This window comes from Schistocerca cancellata, chromosome 3 (assembly GCF_023864275.1).
Source record: "Schistocerca cancellata isolate TAMUIC-IGC-003103 chromosome 3, iqSchCanc2.1, whole genome shotgun sequence".
NCBI lineage: Eukaryota > Metazoa > Arthropoda > Insecta > Orthoptera > Acrididae > Schistocerca > Schistocerca cancellata.
Genome location: NC_064628.1, coordinates 863,137,395 through 863,155,237, shown reverse-complemented (window position 1 = coordinate 863,155,237; position 17,843 = coordinate 863,137,395).

Genomic DNA, 17,843 nt, shown 5'->3' with positions numbered 1-17,843 from the left:
TTATTGCAGTTGATAGCTTACCAAGATGTACATTTTTAGGGTTCTGTACCTCAATCGGTGAAAACGGAACCCTTATAAGACCACTTTCTTTTCTGTCTGTCTGTCCGACTGTTAAAAATCCTTTTTTTGCCAGGAACTGGTTGACGTATGAAGCTAAAATTTATGTCACATACTAAGTTCTCTGGTTGTCTTGCGGTTTAATACCCGTTAGCTCCTAAGTCACTGCTGTCAAAAGGTATGGCCATTGGCTCAAATGTCTCTGAGCACTATGGAGCTTAGTAGCGGTCGCGCGGTTCCAGACTGTAGCGCCTAGAACCGCTCGGCCAACCCCGCCGGCGGTATGGCCATTTATGCCATGTATTTTGATACTCGAAAAGTCTATATCAAAATATACAGGATGGTCCACTGATAGTGACCGGGCCAAATATCTCGCGAAATAAGCATCAAACGAAAAAACTACAAATAACGAAACCCGTCTAGCTTGAAGGGGAAACCACGTGGCACTATGGTTGACCAGCTAGATGGCGCAGCCTTAGGTCAAACGGATATAACTGCGTTTTTTTTTTTAAATAGGAACCCCTATTTTTTATTACATATTCGTGTAGTGCGTAAAGAAATATGAATGTTTTAGTTGGACCACTTTTTTCGCTTTGTGACAGATGGCACTGTAATAGTCACAAACGTGCAAGTACGTGGTATCACATAACATTCCGCCAGTGCGGAAGGTATTTGCTTCGTGATACGTTACCCGTGTTAAAATTGACCGTTTACCAATTGCGGAAAAGGTCGATATCGTATAATGGAGGGCTATTGTGATCAAAATGCCAAACGGGCGTGTGCTATGAATGCTATTCGGTATCCTGGACGACATCATCCAAGTGTCCGGACCGTTCGCCGGACAGTTATGTTATTTAAGGATACAGTGTAAGTAGGCTGTATAGGTTTTCTTATTGGTAACGCCACGTAGCGCTCTGTATGAAAATCACTGGCTGTGCTGTGTGCAGTCTGTGGCTGCTTTGCATTGTTGTAATACTCGCCATTGTAGCGTTGGGCAGCTGGATGTAAACAGCGCATAGCGTTGGGCAGTTGGAGGTGAGCCGCCAGCAGTGGTGGATGTGGGGAGAGAAATGGCGGAGTTTTGAAATTTGTAAGACTGGATGTCATGAACTGCTGTGTATATTATGATTTTTCAATACTATTAAGGTAAATACATTGTTTGTTCTCTATCAATATCTTTCACTTGCTAACTATGCCTATTAGTAGTTAGTGCCTTCCGTACTTTGAATCTTTTATTTAGCTGGCAGTAGTGGCGCTCGCTGTATTGCTGTAGTTCGAGTAACCAAGATTTTTGTGAGGTAAGTGATTTGTGAAACGTATAGGTTAATGTTAGTCAGGGCCATTCTTTTGCAGGGATTTTTGATAGTGAGATTGCGTTGCGCTAACAATATTGTGTGTCAGTTTAAGCACAGTCTTGTACAATTTTTCTAAGGGGACGTTTCATAACAGGAAGTGTTCAGCCACACGTGAAGCGTCAAACACGACCTGCAACAAATGATGATGCCCAAGTAGGTGTTTTAGCTGCTGTCGCGGCTAATCCGCACATAAGTAGCAGACAAATTGCGCGAGAATCGGGAATCTCAAAAACGTCGGCGTTGAGAATGTTACATCAAAATCGATTGCACCTGTATCATATTTCTATGCACCAGGAATTAAATGGTGGCGACTTTGAACGTCGTGTACAGTTCTGCCACTGGGCACAAGACAAATTACGGGACGATGACAGATTTTTTGCACGCGTTCTATTTAGCGACGAAGCGTCATTCACCAACAGCGGTAAAGTAAACCGGCATAATATGCACTATTGGGCAACGGAAAATCCATGATGGCTGCGAGAAGTGGAACATCAGCGACCTTGGCGGGTTAATGTATGGTGCGGCATTATGGGAGGAAGGATAATTAGCCCCCATTTTATCGATGGCAATCTAAATGGTGCAATGTATACTGATTTCCTACGCAATGTTCTACCGATGGTACTACAACATGTTTCACTGAATGACAGAATGGTGATGTACTTCCAACGTGATGGATGTCCGGCACATAGCTCGCGTGCGGTTGAAGCGGTATTGAATAGCATATTTTGTGACAGGTGGATTGGTCGTCGAAGCACGATACCATGGCCCGCACGTTCACCGCATCTGACGTTCCCGGATTTCTTTCTGTGGGGAAATCTGAAGGATATTTGTTATCGTGATCCACCGACAACGCCTGACATCATGCGTCGGCGCATTGTCAATGCATGTGCGAACATTACAGAAGGCGAACTACTCGATGTAGAGAGGAATGTCATTATACGTATTGTCAAATGCATTGAGGTTGACGGACATCATTTTGAGCATTTATTACATTAATGTGGTATTTACAGGTAATCACGCTGTAACAGCATGCGTTCTCAGAAATGATAAGTTCACAAAGGTACATGTATCACACTGGAGCAACCGAAATAAAATTTTCAAACCTACCTACGTTCTGTATTTTAATTTAAAAAACTTACCTGTTACCAATTGTTCGTCTAAAATTGTGAGCCATATATTTGTGACTATCACAAAGCGAAAAAAGTGGTCCAACTAAAACATTCATATTTCTTTAAGTACTACACGAATGGAGGTTCCCATTTAAAAAAAAAAAGTTGTTGATATCCGTTTGACCTATGGCAGCGCCATCTAGCAGGCCAACCATAGCGCCATCTGGTTTCCCCCTTGTAGTCTTTTCGCTTGACGCTTGTTTCGTGAGATATTTGGTCACGATCAATGGACCACCCTGCATGGAGTACTTCCCATTGATCTACAATGATGAAATATGGCAAGAAATAACGTTCCACAGTACAAGTAAAGGAAAAAAACTTGAAAGTTGTTAATTTTGCAATTATATTACACGAAAAAAATATTTCTTTTGGCATTTGTTATCCGACGACAAACTTGAAATAAAAGAATCGGCGGTTCTACATTCACGGTGACTGCTTCGCAATAGTAAAAGTCATAAACATCAGGCAAGAAACTCCTTTATCGCTCGTATGACGCGTTTTGCAATTTATCCATCATCACATATCGTCAGGCTAGTCTGCGAATATTTGCTTCACATACAACTCGAAACGCCATATCTTCGTGCAGTAATCAGTCCTAGATGTCTGATGATGGATAAATTGCGACACGGGTGATATGAGCAGTAACGTCATTTCTTGATTGATGTTTGACTTGTACCATCGCGGGACACCCAGCCCGAATGGAGATCTACTGATTAATATAATAATGGTCGCCTGCCTTCTGCATGACTTAGCCATATTTGTTGTTGTTGTTGTCTTCAGTCCTGAGACTGGTTTGATGCAGCTCTCCCTGCTACTCTATACTGTGCAAGCTGCTTCATCTCCCAGTACGTACTGCAGCCTACATCGTTCTGAATCTGCTTAGTGTATTCATCTCTTGGTCTCCCTCTACGATTTTTACCCTCCACGCTGCCCTCCAATACTAAATTGGTGATCCGTTGATGCCTCAGAACATGTCCTACCTACCGATCCCTTCTTCTAGTCAAGTTGTGCCACAAAATCCTCTTCTCCCCAATTCTGTTCAATACTTCCTCATTAGTTATGTTATCTACCCATCTAATCTTCAGCATTCTTCTGTAGCACCACATTTCGAAAGCTTCTATCCTCTTCTTGTCCAAACTATTTACCGTCCTCGTTTCACTTCCATACATGGCTACACTCCATACAAATACTTTCAGAAACGTCTTCCTGATATTTAAATCTATACTCGATATTAACAAATTTCTCTTCTTCAGAAACGCTTTCCTTGCCATTGCCAGTCTATATTTTATATCCTCTCTACTTCGACCATCATCAGTTATTTTGCTCCCCAAATAGCAAAACTCCTTTACTACTTTAAGTGTCTCATTTCCCAATCTAATTCCCTCAGCATCACCCGACTTAATTCGACTACATTCCATTATCCTCATTTTGCTTTTGTTGATGTTCATACTATATCCTTCTTTGAAGACACTGTCCATTGCGTTCAACTGCTCTTCCAGGTCCTTTGCTGTCTCTGACAGAATTACAATGTCATCGGCGAACCTCAAAGTTTTTATTTCTTCTCCATGGATTTTAATACCTACTCCGAATTTTTATTTTGTTTCCTTTGTTGCCTGCTCAATATACAGATTGAATAACATCGGGGAGAGGCTAAAACCCTGTCTCACTCCCTTCCCAGCCGCTGCTTCCCTTTCATGCCCCTCTACTCTTATAACTGCCATCTGGTTTCTGTACAAATTGTAAACAGCCTTTCGCTCCCTGTATTTTACCCCTGCCATCTTCAGAATTTGAAAGAGAATATTCCATTCAACATTGTCGAAAGCTTTCTCTAAGTCTACTAATGATAGATACGTAGGTTTGCCTTTTCTTAATCTAGCTTCTAAGATAAGTCGTAGGGTAAGTATTGCTTCATGTGTTTCAATATGTATACGGAATCCAAACTGATCTTCCCCGAGATAGGCTTCTATCAGTTTTTCCATTTGTCTGTAAAGAATTCGCGTTAGTATTTTGCAGCCGTGACTTATTAAACTATCAACACCTGCTTTATTTGGGATTGGAATTATTATATTCTTCTTGAAGTCTGAGGGTATTTCGCCTGCCTCATACATTTTGCACACCAGATGGTAGAGTTTTGTCAGGACTGGCTCTTCCGAGGCTGTCAGTAGTTCTAATGGAATGTTGTCTACTCCCGGGGCCTTGTTTCGACTTAGGTATTTCAGTACTCTGTCGAACTCTTCAAGCAGTATATTTATATTATTGAAATTAAAACATAACTCTAAAATCTTCGAATCCCTGGGGCCGATATCTTGTCAGTATCAATGTCGATAACAGGCAAAAACGGTCGAAGTTCTAGATTCCCAGAATGGATGAACTGTCTATTGAGACAGTATACTTCACTAAACATACGAGTATAGCGGAGAAGACACGCTTTCATTTATATATAGTTAAGGCTCGCCGGCCATTTGACCATCTTCTTCTGTGCAGATGCACAAACAGTGCTCGAACAACGGGAATCGGCGATAAAGCCGCGAGTAATGACTTTAATGGGCAGGGGCACTGTTAATATAGTGTGGGATGATAAGTTGGGAATGTGGGTCTCACGGGAGGCGTGCAGAGATATTTCTGTCTCCTCGGTGGCTCAGATGGAATTGAATGAAAAATTAAAAAAAAAACATGGTAGCTCAGCGTTTTCGAACAGAGCTGGTTGGTCTCTGTATTAAAAAAACTAAGTGGAAGGATCAATAAATGAACTTGAACGGATGTCATGTGACGTCCGCAATGACCTAACACATCGATCAACAAGGAACAAAATGCAAAAAAAAAAAAAAAAAAAAAAAAAAAAAACCGGATGGACAGAGCGTCTGCCATGAAGCAGCAGATCCCGGGTTCGAGTCCCAGTCGGCGCACACATTTTCCACTGTCCCCGTTGATTTATATGAACGCCTGTATGCAGCTAAGGGTATTCATTTCGTTGTAATTTCACGCTATCATTTGTCGGCAGCTACATCTGCAGTGTACTGTTCTAGTGCGGGAACATTCTTCTACATTAAATAGCTGCGTCGTAAACGACTCGCGCTAGAATCCTGAAACAAACACCACTGACATTCTAATTTATCCTAGTTTTAGTTTCTTAATGTCAACGGGCATTGTTTCATTTAAAAAAAGTGTATGTTAGCACAAAGAATACCCTTTCTAAGTACTATTTCACTCTATGTGTTGGCTAACAATAAGAGCCCATGACTACCACTCCATTCTGTGAAAACCGCAGCCGGCCGCGGTGGCCATGCGGTTCTAGGCGCTTCAGTCCGGAACCGCGCGACTGCTACGGTCGCAGGTTCGAATCCTGCCTCGGGCATGGATGTGTGTGATGTCCTTAGGTTAGTTAGGTTTAAGTGGTTCTAAGTTCTAGGGGACTGATGACCTCAAATGTTAAATCCCATAGTGCTCAGAGCCATTTTTGAAAACTGCACATCAACAGCTCTTTACATTGGCGCAATATTTGCGGTGCAAGTTTTACGTGATTCACCTAGAAATTGTTGAAAAAGACCCATGGAACACAACTACGGCTTGTCGAGATAACCACGCAACAAGTTAGCGTGTTTTGTCAGCTGACTCCCCCCTTTCTTATACCCCCTTCCCCCCCCCTCCCCCGATCCCCCCACGGAGGTTTTCCAAAAAGATGACAAGATAGTGATGAGTTAGTTGTGAGCTCCAACGTTAGGCGCGTTATAGGGATCGTATGGCTGCCATTCTCTCTGGTTTCGAGCGGCTCGCTCGCAAGGCGAAAGCAAAGCTGGCCATTTGCAGCTTAGTCGACAGGACCGATTGCGCACCTCTGCTACAGAGCCGAGTGGAGAGTCTGAATCAGAAGCTCAGACGGTTCTGTGACCGTGTAGGCTCCCGATTCCTCGACTTGCGCCAAAGGGTGGTTTGGTTTCGAGTTCCGCTGAATAGGTCAGGAGGCGGCTACACGGGTAGCAGGGACTGCGTGGCGTGCACTGGGCGGTTTTTTAGGTTAGAGAGTCTCGGGAAAACACAAAAAGGGCTTGAGTCACAAAGGATGCAGGCGGAACACAGGGAGAACGTAGATACAGCAACCATCGGTATAACAGTTGTAAAGTACCAGAGCTCCAAGCGCTAATAGAAAGCACTGATGCTCAAATCGTTATAGGCACTGAAAGCTGGCTAAAGCCGGAGATAAGCCCAGCCGAAATTTTTGGGAAGAACCTAACGGTGTCCCGAAAGGATAGGCTAAACATGGTTCGCGGTGGTGTGTTTGTTGATGTTGGCAGTAGTTTATCTTGTCGCGAAAATGAAGTAGATAGTTCCTGTGAGTTAGTATGGGCAGAGGTCTATGTTGACAACTGGAATAAAATAAAAATTGAATCCTTTTACCGACCTCCCAATTCAGACGACACAATTTCTGAAAGGTTCAAAGAAAACTTGAGTTTGATTTCAAACACGTACCCCACTCATACGGTTGTAGTTGATGGTGACTTTAATTTACCCTCGGTATGTTGGTGAAAATACATCTTTAATTATGGAGGTACGCATAAAAGATCATCAGAAATTGTGCTAAACGTATTCTCTGAAAATTATTTCGAACAATTAGTACGTGAGCCCACGACGAATAGTAAACGGTTGTAAAACACACTTGACATCTTAGCAACAAATAATTCTGAGTTTACAACGAGCATCAAAACGGATACAGGGTTTAGAGGGTACAGGGTTGTCGTAGCGAGATTGAATAGTGTAACCCCCAAATCTATCAAAAATCAACGAAAAATATACCTATTCAAAAAAGCTGATAAAGATTCACTTGACGCCTTCCTGAGAGACAATCTCCACATCTTCCAAATTAACAATGTAAGTGTAGACCAAATGTGGCTTGAATTCAAAAAAATACACTCCTGGAAATTGAAATAAGAACACCGTGAATTCATTGTCCCAGGAAGGGGAAACTTTATTGACACATTCCTGGGGTCAGATACATCACATGATCACACTGACAGAACCACAGGCACATAGACACAGGCAACAGAGCATGCACAATGTCGGCACTAGTACAGTGTATATCCACCTTTCGCAGCAATGCAGGCTGCTATTCTCCCATGGAGACGATCGTAGAGATGCTGGATGTAGTCCTGTGGAACGGCTTGCTATGCCATTTCCACCTGGCGCCTCAGTTGGACCAGCGTTCGTGCTGGACGTGCAGACCGCGTGAGACGACGCTTCATCCAGTCCCAAACATGCTCAATGGGGGACAGATCCGGAGATCTTGCTGGCCAGGGTAGTTGACTTACACCTTCTAGAGCACGTTGGGTGGCACGGGATACATGCGGACGTGCATTGTCCTGTCGGAACAGCAAGTTCCCTTGCCGGTCTAGGAATGGTAGAACGATGGGTTCGATGACGGTTTGGATGTACCGTGCACTATTCAGTGTCCCCTCGACGATCACCAGTGGTGTACGGCCAGTGTAGGAGATCGCTCCCCACACCAGGATGCCGGGTGTTGGCCCTGTGTGCCTCGGTGGTATGCAGTCCTGATTGTGGCGCTCACCTGCACGGCGCCAAACACGCATACGACCATCATTGGCACCAAGGCAGAAGCGACTCTCATCGCTGAAGACGACACGTCTCCATTCGTCCCTCCATTCACGCCTGTCGCGACACCACTGGAGGCGGGCTGCACGATGTTGGGGCGTGAGCGGAAGACGGCCTAACGGTGTGCGGGACCGTAGCCCAGCTTCATGGAGACGGTTGCGAATGGTCCTCGCCGATACCCCAGGAGCAACAGTGTCCCTAATTTGCTGGGAAGTGGCGGTGCGGTCCCCTACGGCACTGCGTAGGATCCTACGGTCTTGGCGTGCATCCGTGCGTCGCTGCGGTCCGGTCCCAGGTCGACGGGCACGTGCACCTTCCGCCGACCACTGGCGACAACATCGATGTACTGTGGAGACCTCACGCCCCACGTTTTGAGCAATTCGGCGGTACGTCCACCCGGCCTCCTGCATGCCCACTATACGCCCTCGCTCAAAGTCCGTCAACTGCACATACGGTTCACGTCCACGCTGTCGCGGCATGCTACCAGTGTTAAAGACTGCGATGGAGCTCCGTATGCCACGGCAAACTGGCTGACACTGACGGCGGCGGTGCACAAATGCTGCGCAGCTAGCGCCATTCGACGGCCAACACCGCGGTTCCTGGTGTGTCCGCTGTGCCGTGCGTGTGATCATTGCTTGTACAGCCCTCTCGCAGTGTCCGGAGCAAGTATGGTGGGTCTGACACACCGGTGTCAATGTGTTCTTTTTTCCATTTCCAGGAGTGTATTATCGGCAGCAGTTGAGAGATTTATACCAAATAAATTAACAAACACTGGAGCTGATTCTCCCTGGTACACAAAACGGGTCAGAACACAGTTGCAGAAACAACAAAACAAACATGCCAAATTTAAACACAGGCAAAATCTCCAAGATTGGCGATCTTTTACAGAAGCTCGAAATTTAGCGCGGACTTAAATGCGAGATGCTTGTAGCAGTTTCCACAACGAAACTTTGTTTCGAAACCTGGCACAAAATCAACGTTAGCGGCAAGAAACAATCAATGCCTTTTCTGCGCTATAGCAATGGAGATACTATCGAAGACAGTGCTGCCAAAGCAGAGTTACTAAACAGAGCCTTCAGAAATGCCTTCACAGAAGAAGACGAAATAAATATTCCAGAATTCGAATCAAGAACAGCTGCCAACATGAGTAACATAGAAGTAAATAACCTCGGAGTAATGAAGCAACTTAAATCACTTAACAAAAGCAAGTCTTCTGGTCCAGACTGTGTGCCAATTAGGTTCCTTTCAGAGTATGTTGATGTATTAGCTCCATACTTAACAATCATATACAACCGTTCGCTCAACGAAAGATCCGTATCCTAAGACTGGAAAGTTGCACTGGTCATACCAATATTCAAGAAAGGTAGTAGGAGTAATCCACTTAATTACAGGCTCATATCATTAACGCCGATATGCAGCAGAATTCTGGAACATATATTGTGTTCGAACATTATGAATTACCTCGAAGAAAACGGTCTATTGACACACAGTCAACACGGGTTTAGAAAACATCGTTCCTGTGAAACACAACTAGCTCTTTAATCGCATGAAGTGTTGAGTGATATTGACAAAGGATTTCAGATCGATTCCGTATTTTTTGGATTTCCGGAAGGCTTTTGACACTGTATCACACAAACGGATTGTAGTGAAATTGCGTGCTTATGGAGTATCAAATGGCTCAGAGCACCATGGGACTTAACATCTGTGGTCATCAGTCCCCTAGAACTTAGAACTACTTAAACCTAACTAACCTAAGCACATCACACACATCCATGCCCGAGGCAGGATTCGAACCTGCGACCGTAGCGGTCACGCGGTTCCAAACTGAAGCGCCTAGAACCGCACGGCCACACCGGCCGGCTTATGGAGTATCCTCTCAGTTATGTGATTGGCCACAGTTCGTAGTAGTTGACGGAAAGTCATCGAGTTACACAGAAGTCATTTTAGGCTCTACCCAACGTAATATTATAGGTCCTTTGCAGTTCCTTATCTATATAAACGATTTGGGAGACAATCAGAGCAGCCGTCTTAGGTTGTTTACTGATGACGCTGTCGTTTATCCACTAATAAAGTCATATGAACATCAAAAACAAAATGGAAAACGATTTAGAAAAGATATCTGAATGGTGCGAAAATTGGCAATTGACCCTAAATAACGAAAAGTGTGAGGTCATCCACATGAGCGCTAAAAGGAATTTGTTAAACTTCGGTCACACGATAAATCAGTCAGATCTAAAGGCCTTAAATTCAACTAAATACCTAGGAATTACAAGGAAGGAACACATAGAAAATGTTGTGGGTGAGGCTAACCAAAGACTGCATTTTATTGGCAGGACACTTAGAAAACGTCACAGGTCTACTAAGGAGACTGCCTACAATACGCTTGTTCGTCCTCTTTTAGAATACTGCTGCGCGGTGTGGGATCGTTACCAGATAGGACTGACGGACTACATCGAAAAAGTTCAAAGAAGGGCAGCACGTTTTGTATTATCGCGGAATTATACAGGATTTGGGCTGAACATCATTAAAAGAAAGCTGTTTTTCGTTGCGACGGAATCTTCTCACGAAATTCCAATCACCAACTTTCTCCTCCGAATGAGAAAATATATTGTTGACACCGACCTACATAGGGAGAAACGATCACCACGATAAAATAAGGGGAATCAGAGCTCGTACGGAAAGATATAGGTGTTCATTCTTTCCGCGAGCTATACGAGATTGGAACAGTAGAGAATTCTAAAGGTGGTTCGATGAACCATCTGCCAGACACTTAAATGTGATTTGGAGAGTATCAATGTAGATGTGGTTTGCCTCTCAGCGGCTCCCCCCGTAGGAGGTTCTAGTCCTCCGTCGGGCATGGGTGTGTGTGTTGTCCTTAGCGTAAGTTAGTTTAAGTAGTGTGTAAGTCTAGGGACGGATGACCTCAGCAGTTTGGTCCCACAGAATCTTACGACAAACTTCAAATTTCAGAAACTTTGCCTCTTGATCAGCGGTGCGCTACACAAGTGACCACTACATGTACTGTATATTGAAAGCTATTACGTATCAAAGAAATCTGATATTTTTGTCTCTGTTTCGCTTCAGTTATAATCATACATAACAGTTTGATACCTCGTACAGTGAACAGGTCTTTAAAATAAAGGCGTTAAAACTATTGCAATGAAACTAAATGAAATGTCCAGTGGTCTGCTGTATTTTTCCAGGTCACTTGTAATTTCACACAGCCGGTTTCCTAACTTCCGAGTTGCATCTTGTGGTGTAAATATCTGCACAAAGTAGTCTTTAAAATTAATGCAGTTATCTCAGATATCCTAAAATATTGAATGGCTGGACATAAACATTAATATTACACATCAAGCTAGGAAACAGGTGTGGATCGCATACGTCCCGCAAGAACGGGCTTATACGTACTTAATAAATACAACTTGTAGGTTCATACCAGAAGAAAATACTTACAAATGCTATGTCATCGGTTGCGGAATGCCGCATTGTAACAATTGCCGTGACTAGGTAAGGATTTCAGCATTCCCCAATTGATAAAAAACAATGATGACAGTCATGTCTGAAACGGAAGAATAGAAAGGGGAATCATAACTGACCCTTGATTAAACAACGATGAAACAGTAACCCAAATGAAAAATAGTCGGGGTCCATCCCCATGTGTTGTGAATCAATACCCAAAAACGAGACTGACGTGGATAGAGTCGCGAACTCTACACATCCCGATTAAAATATGATCTTGTTGGTCTATGTCAAGCAACAAAATGCCCCTCATAGACGTTATTCAGGGAAGTACTAGGCCTTGTAGTGACTCAACAATAAAGTTAGTGATGAAAACTAGTAAATTTAGTGCATTGAAATCTACTGAAAAAATTATTTTAACTGTTATTGGGGCGGGGGGGGGGGGGAGGGGGGGGGACACCAATGATTGAAAGGAAGAAGCGAATGCCACTCTTACAAAATACTTGATACCGAATGCAACAGTGTGCAAGAAATAAACCACGTGTCACCTGATAACTGACATAGTAAGTTTCGTACTGTATCTACTACTATTAAAACAAACCATTTCAGGAATTGTCATGGCGAAAAAAACATAGCACATGATCATTAAATCACCCAGTATTTTCTTGCAATTTAAGTGTAATCGAAAAGCGTCGAAAATCGCAAATGATATACTCGGTATGGCGAATGGAAGTGAGGTATTAATTTTAAACGCTTTAACATTTTAAAAATTGCTTACAATTACTTTGCCCTGAACGGATCAATAGAAAGTAGTCGGTGTCTGGTGGGACATTGTCGCATACAAGCGCAGGATCCAAGTGATGGTTCAGAAAATCGTCCACCATCACCTCTTCCTCTGCCTCCCTCCCTCTCTCCAACCCCGTCAGCAGTGGCGGAAATTTCCGCGTTCCAAGGCGGCGCCCGCAGCAGAGACGAAATGTGAACACCTGAAATGTGGCTATAAGTACAGTAACACGGTGTACAAAGGACAGTATGTGCTGTTCTACACTACTGGCCATTAAAATTGCTACACCAAGAAGACATGCAGATGATAAACGGGTATTCATTGGACAAATATATTTTACTACAACTGACATGTGATTACATTTTCACGCAATTTGGATGAATAGATCTTGAGAAATCAGTACCCACAGCAACCACCTCTGGCCGTAATAACGGCCTTGATACGCCTGGACATTGACTCAAACACAGCTTGGATGGCGTGTACAGGTACAGCTGCCAATGCAGCTTCAACACAATACCACAGTTCATCAAGAGTAGTGACTGGCGTATTGTGACGAGCCAGTTGCTCGGCCACCACTGACCAGACGTTTTCAGTTGGTGAGAGATCTGGAGAATGTGCTGACCAGGGCAGCAGTCGAACATTTTCTGTATCCAGAAAGGCCCGTAGAGGACCTGCAACATACGGTCGTGCATTATCCTGCTGAAATGTAGGGTTTCGCAGGGATCGAATGAAAGGTAGAGCCATGGATCGTAACACATCTGAAATGTAACGTCCTCTGTTCAAAGTGCCGTCAATGCGAACAAGAGGTGAGCGAGACGTGTAACCAATGGCACCCCAAACCATCACGTCGGGTAATACGAGTTGTTTTTTTAAGTAAGGGCCATTCGCGTGTATATTCCCGTAGTTCGCGCGGACGCCGCAACAAGCCACTGCGCCACTTGCCGGCATCCTTCCCGTTCACACTGATGCAGCTCTGTAGCTAACGTGTACGCATCGCTGTGCTAATTTATAATGTTTACGATTGTTGAATCGCCCGCCGCGTGTGAGATACGGTCAGTGATACGGTTTTTGACCGCGAGAAGCCTATCAGCTGCAGAAATTCATCGTCAGTTAACAGAAGTTTATGGCTTGAATGCAATGAGTGAAGGTAAAGTGCGTCAATGGGTTAGAGAGTTTAAAAATGACCGTCAAAACGTCCATGACGAAGAACGCTCAGGCCGGTCCTCTGTGATCACTGATGATTTGGTGGCTGCAGTCGAAGCAAAGATTCGTGAGGACAGAAGATTCACAATTTCCACTCTTTCTTTGGAATTTCCACAAGTTTCAAGATCGGTTTTGTACAAAACTGTGTCTGAAAACCTAAAGTTTAAGAAACTGTGTTCTCGGTTGGTACCCAGACTCCTCACAGAGGACCACAAAGGGAAGAGATTTGCCACTTCATTGGACTTTTTGATTCGTTACGAGGAAGAAGGGGATGTTGAGTCAAATTGTCACTGGAGATGAAAGATGGGTATCCCATATCACTCCCGAAAGCAAGCGGCAATCGATGGAATGGCGACACACAACTTCACCTGTCAAGGTCAAAGCCAAACAGACGCTGTCAAAGCGCAAGGTATTAATGGCAACTGTTTTCTGGGACCGGCACGGTGTCTTGCTAGTGGACTTCATGCCACGAGGAACGACAATCAACTCAGATGCCTACTGTGCAACTCTAAAGAAGCTCCGCAGAGCAATTCAAAACAAAAGGCGCGGCATGCTGACAAAAGGAGTTTTGCTCCTGCACGATAACGCTAGGCCTCACACCTCTCAAAAGACTCGAGATTTGATTGATTCTTTTAGCTGGGAAGTTTTGGACCATGCACCATACAGCCCCGACCTTGCTCCTAGCGATTTTCGCCTTTTCCGGTACCTGAAACACCATCTTGGCGGGCAGCGCTTCAATGACGACGATGACGTGAAAGCGGCCGTGAACTCTTGGCTGTCGGAGCAGGCGGCCGAATTCTTTGAAGAGGGAATTAAAAACTTAATTGTACGGTATGACAAGTGCTTAAATAAACAAGACAACTATGTAGAAAAATAGGTAAAAGTGTGTAGAATCAGAAAATAAAAGTTTTCTTACAAAAGTTTTTGTATCTTTTTAAAAAAATAAAAACGGCCCTTACTTAAAAAACAACCCTCGTACGACAGTATGGCGATGACGAATACACGCTTCCAATGTGAGATCAAAGAGATGTCGCCAAACACGGATGCGACCATCATGATGCTGTAAACAGAACCTGGATTCATCCGAAAAAATGACGTTTTGCCATTCGTGCACCCAGGTTCGTCGTTGAGTACACCATCGCAGGCGCTCCTGTGATGCAGCGTCAAGGGTAACGGCAGCCATGGTCTCCGCGCTGATAGTCCATGCTGCTGCAAACGTCTTCGAACTGTTCGTGCAGATGGTTGTTGTCTTGCAAACGTCCCCATCTGTTGACTCAGGGATCGAGACGTGGCTGCACGATCCATTACAGCCATGCGGATAAGATGTCTTGTCATCTCGACTGCTAGTGATACGAGGACGTTGGGATCCAGCACGGGGTTCCGTATTACCCTCCTGAACCCACCGATTGCATATTATCAAAGTCGGAAACGAGATGGTACGCATTTCTTCTCCTTACACGAGACATCAGAACAACGTTTCACCAGGCAACGCCGGTCAACTGCTGTTTGTGTATGAGAAATCGGTTGGAAACTTTCATGTCAGTACGTTGTAGGTGTCGCCACTGGCGCCAACCTTATGTGAATGCTCTGAAAAGCTAATCATTTGCATATCACAGCATCTTCTTCCTGTCGGTTACATTTCGCGTCTGTAGCACGTCATCTTCGTGGTGTAGCAGTTTTAATGGCCAGTAGTGTAAAAACACTTTCACGCGAAAATTACATCGGTGATTGAATCGCCTTACGTCCTATGTGCACTGATACTTCTCAAATAATGTCGGTCAAATTGTGCATGTAAGTACTGAAATGTGTATCTACGTATATCCATTACGATACACGTTTCGTTTTATTCACATAAAGCACAGCCAGTTATAGAGTTTGGATCTGGTCTGCTTTCTGGTTTTAGTTGAATTTTCCCCTTCGTCAGTGTAGCTGTGAATAGAAAATGGATGTCTGAGACCATAACCGGTGTACAATGACACTCAGTGCTTACTTTCAAATCTGCTAGCAAGGTAATAATATTTTTCGGACGGCCAATGACGCAGTTCATGGACTTACAAGGCGCGCAAGGGGCCAGATGGGTTGTGCCGTGCTCACTCCGCGCCTCACACAACACAGGCTTTCTTCTCACAAGGGAACCTCCCCATCGCAACCCCCTCAGATTTAGTTATAAGTTGGCACAGTGGATAGGCCTTGAAAAACTGAACACAGACCAATCGAGAAAACAGGAGGAAATTGTGTGCAACAATAAAAATAATTAGTAAAATATACAAACTGAGTAGTCCATGTTGAAGATAGGGAACATCAATGAGACTGCGCGGCCAGGAGCATCGTGGTCTCGTGGTTAGCGTGAGTAGCTGCGGAAGGAGAGGTCCTTGGTTCAAGTCTTCCCTCGACTGAAAATTTTACTTTCTTTATTTTCGCAAAGTTATGATCTGTCCGTTCGTTCATTGACGTCTCTGTTCACTGCAATAAGTTTAGTGTCTGTGTTTTGCGACCGCACCGCAAAACCGTGCGATTAGTAGACGAAAGGACGTGCCTCTCCAATGGGAACCGAAAACATTTGAGTGCAAGGTCATAGGTCAACCGATTCCTCCACGGGAAAACACGTCTGGTATATTCTATACGACACTGGTGGCGGCATGTGCGTCACATGACAGGAATATGTTGTCGACCCACCTAACTTGTACACTTAGCGAATGGGTAAAAAGATTCCTCTACCTTGCCCGATTTAGGTTTTCTTGGGGATGTGATAATCTCTCCCAAAAAAGTGATGAAAACATAAGAGTTTGTCACATAAACTGAAAATAAAAAATTAAACTTTTCACTGGAGGAAAAACTTGAACCTACGACCTCTCGTTTCGTAGCTACTCTCGCTAAGCACGGGACAACGGCGCTCTTTGATTCGCAGTGTTCTTGATCTTCGCATGGACTACCCAGTTTGTATATTTTGTAAGTAGGCTGTTTAGGTTTTCTTACTGGTAACGCCACGTAGCGCTCTGTATGAAAAATCACTGGCTGTGCTGTGTGCAGTTTGTGGCTAGTTTGCTTTGTTGTCTGACATTGTTGTGTTGGGCAGATGGATGTGAACAGCGCGTAGCGTTGAGCAGTTGGACGTGAGCCGCCAGCAGTGCTGGATGTGGGGGGGGGGGGGGGGGCGGGGGGGGGGGGGAGGAAATGGCGGAGTTTTGAAATTTGTAAGACTGGATGTCATGAACTGCTATGTATATTATGATTTTTCAACACTATTAAGGTAAATACATTGTTTGTTCTCTATTAAAACCTTTCATTTGCTAACTATGCCTATCAGTAGTTAGTGCCTTCCGTAGTTTGAATCTTTTATTTAGCTGGCAGTAGTGGCGCTCGTTGTATTGCAGTAGTTCGAGTAACCAAGATTTTTGTGAGGTAAGTGATTTGTGAAAGGTAATCGTTAATGTTAGTCAGGGCCATTCTTTTGTAGGGATTATTGAAAGTCAGATTCCGTTGCGTTAAAAATATTGTGTGTCAGTTTAAGGACAGTCATGTATAATTGTTCTAAGGGGACGTTTCAATGTTACTAATTTTTTTCATAGTTCCACACAAATTCTTCCTTTTTTCTCGATTGATCTGTGTTCAGTTTTTCAAGGCCTATCCACTGTGCGAACTTATAACTAAATCTGAGGGGGGTGCTATGGGGAGGTTCCCTTGTCAGCTGCCCTCTCTCTCTCTCTCTCCCTTTTCATTGATCTAAAGAAAATATGACGCATACAGCAAGCAGTAGATTTCGCTCGGGATATGAGCAGGTTAAGGTGGACGACGTGAAGTGACCAATTTTCGTCCAAGGCGCTGGGATAGTTCATTCGTTGTTCGGAAGGGGAGGCCGATAGTGTTTGCCCCCTTTCGGATGGTCGGCGAGCCTTCTCGAGGCGCACGCCCTGCAGTCTTACTCAAACGATTTTATAGAAACTCTTCGCTAAAAAGAAATTCATTTTTGCGTTACATATAGCTTTATATGTCAGCTGCATGATGATGTGCCCATCATTTCATTAATGGTCGTAGTTATTGCGATCTTTACATATAAGTTAGACACTGCACGAAATTCGAAAAACTTTGCAATGAAAAATAGAGGTTGCTGAGATTTTGCATTTGGCGCGTATTACATAATATGTTACTGCGTATTAAATTCAGCTAAAATATTGAGGTTTTCTTTGGACTCAGGTGGAGGTCTCTATT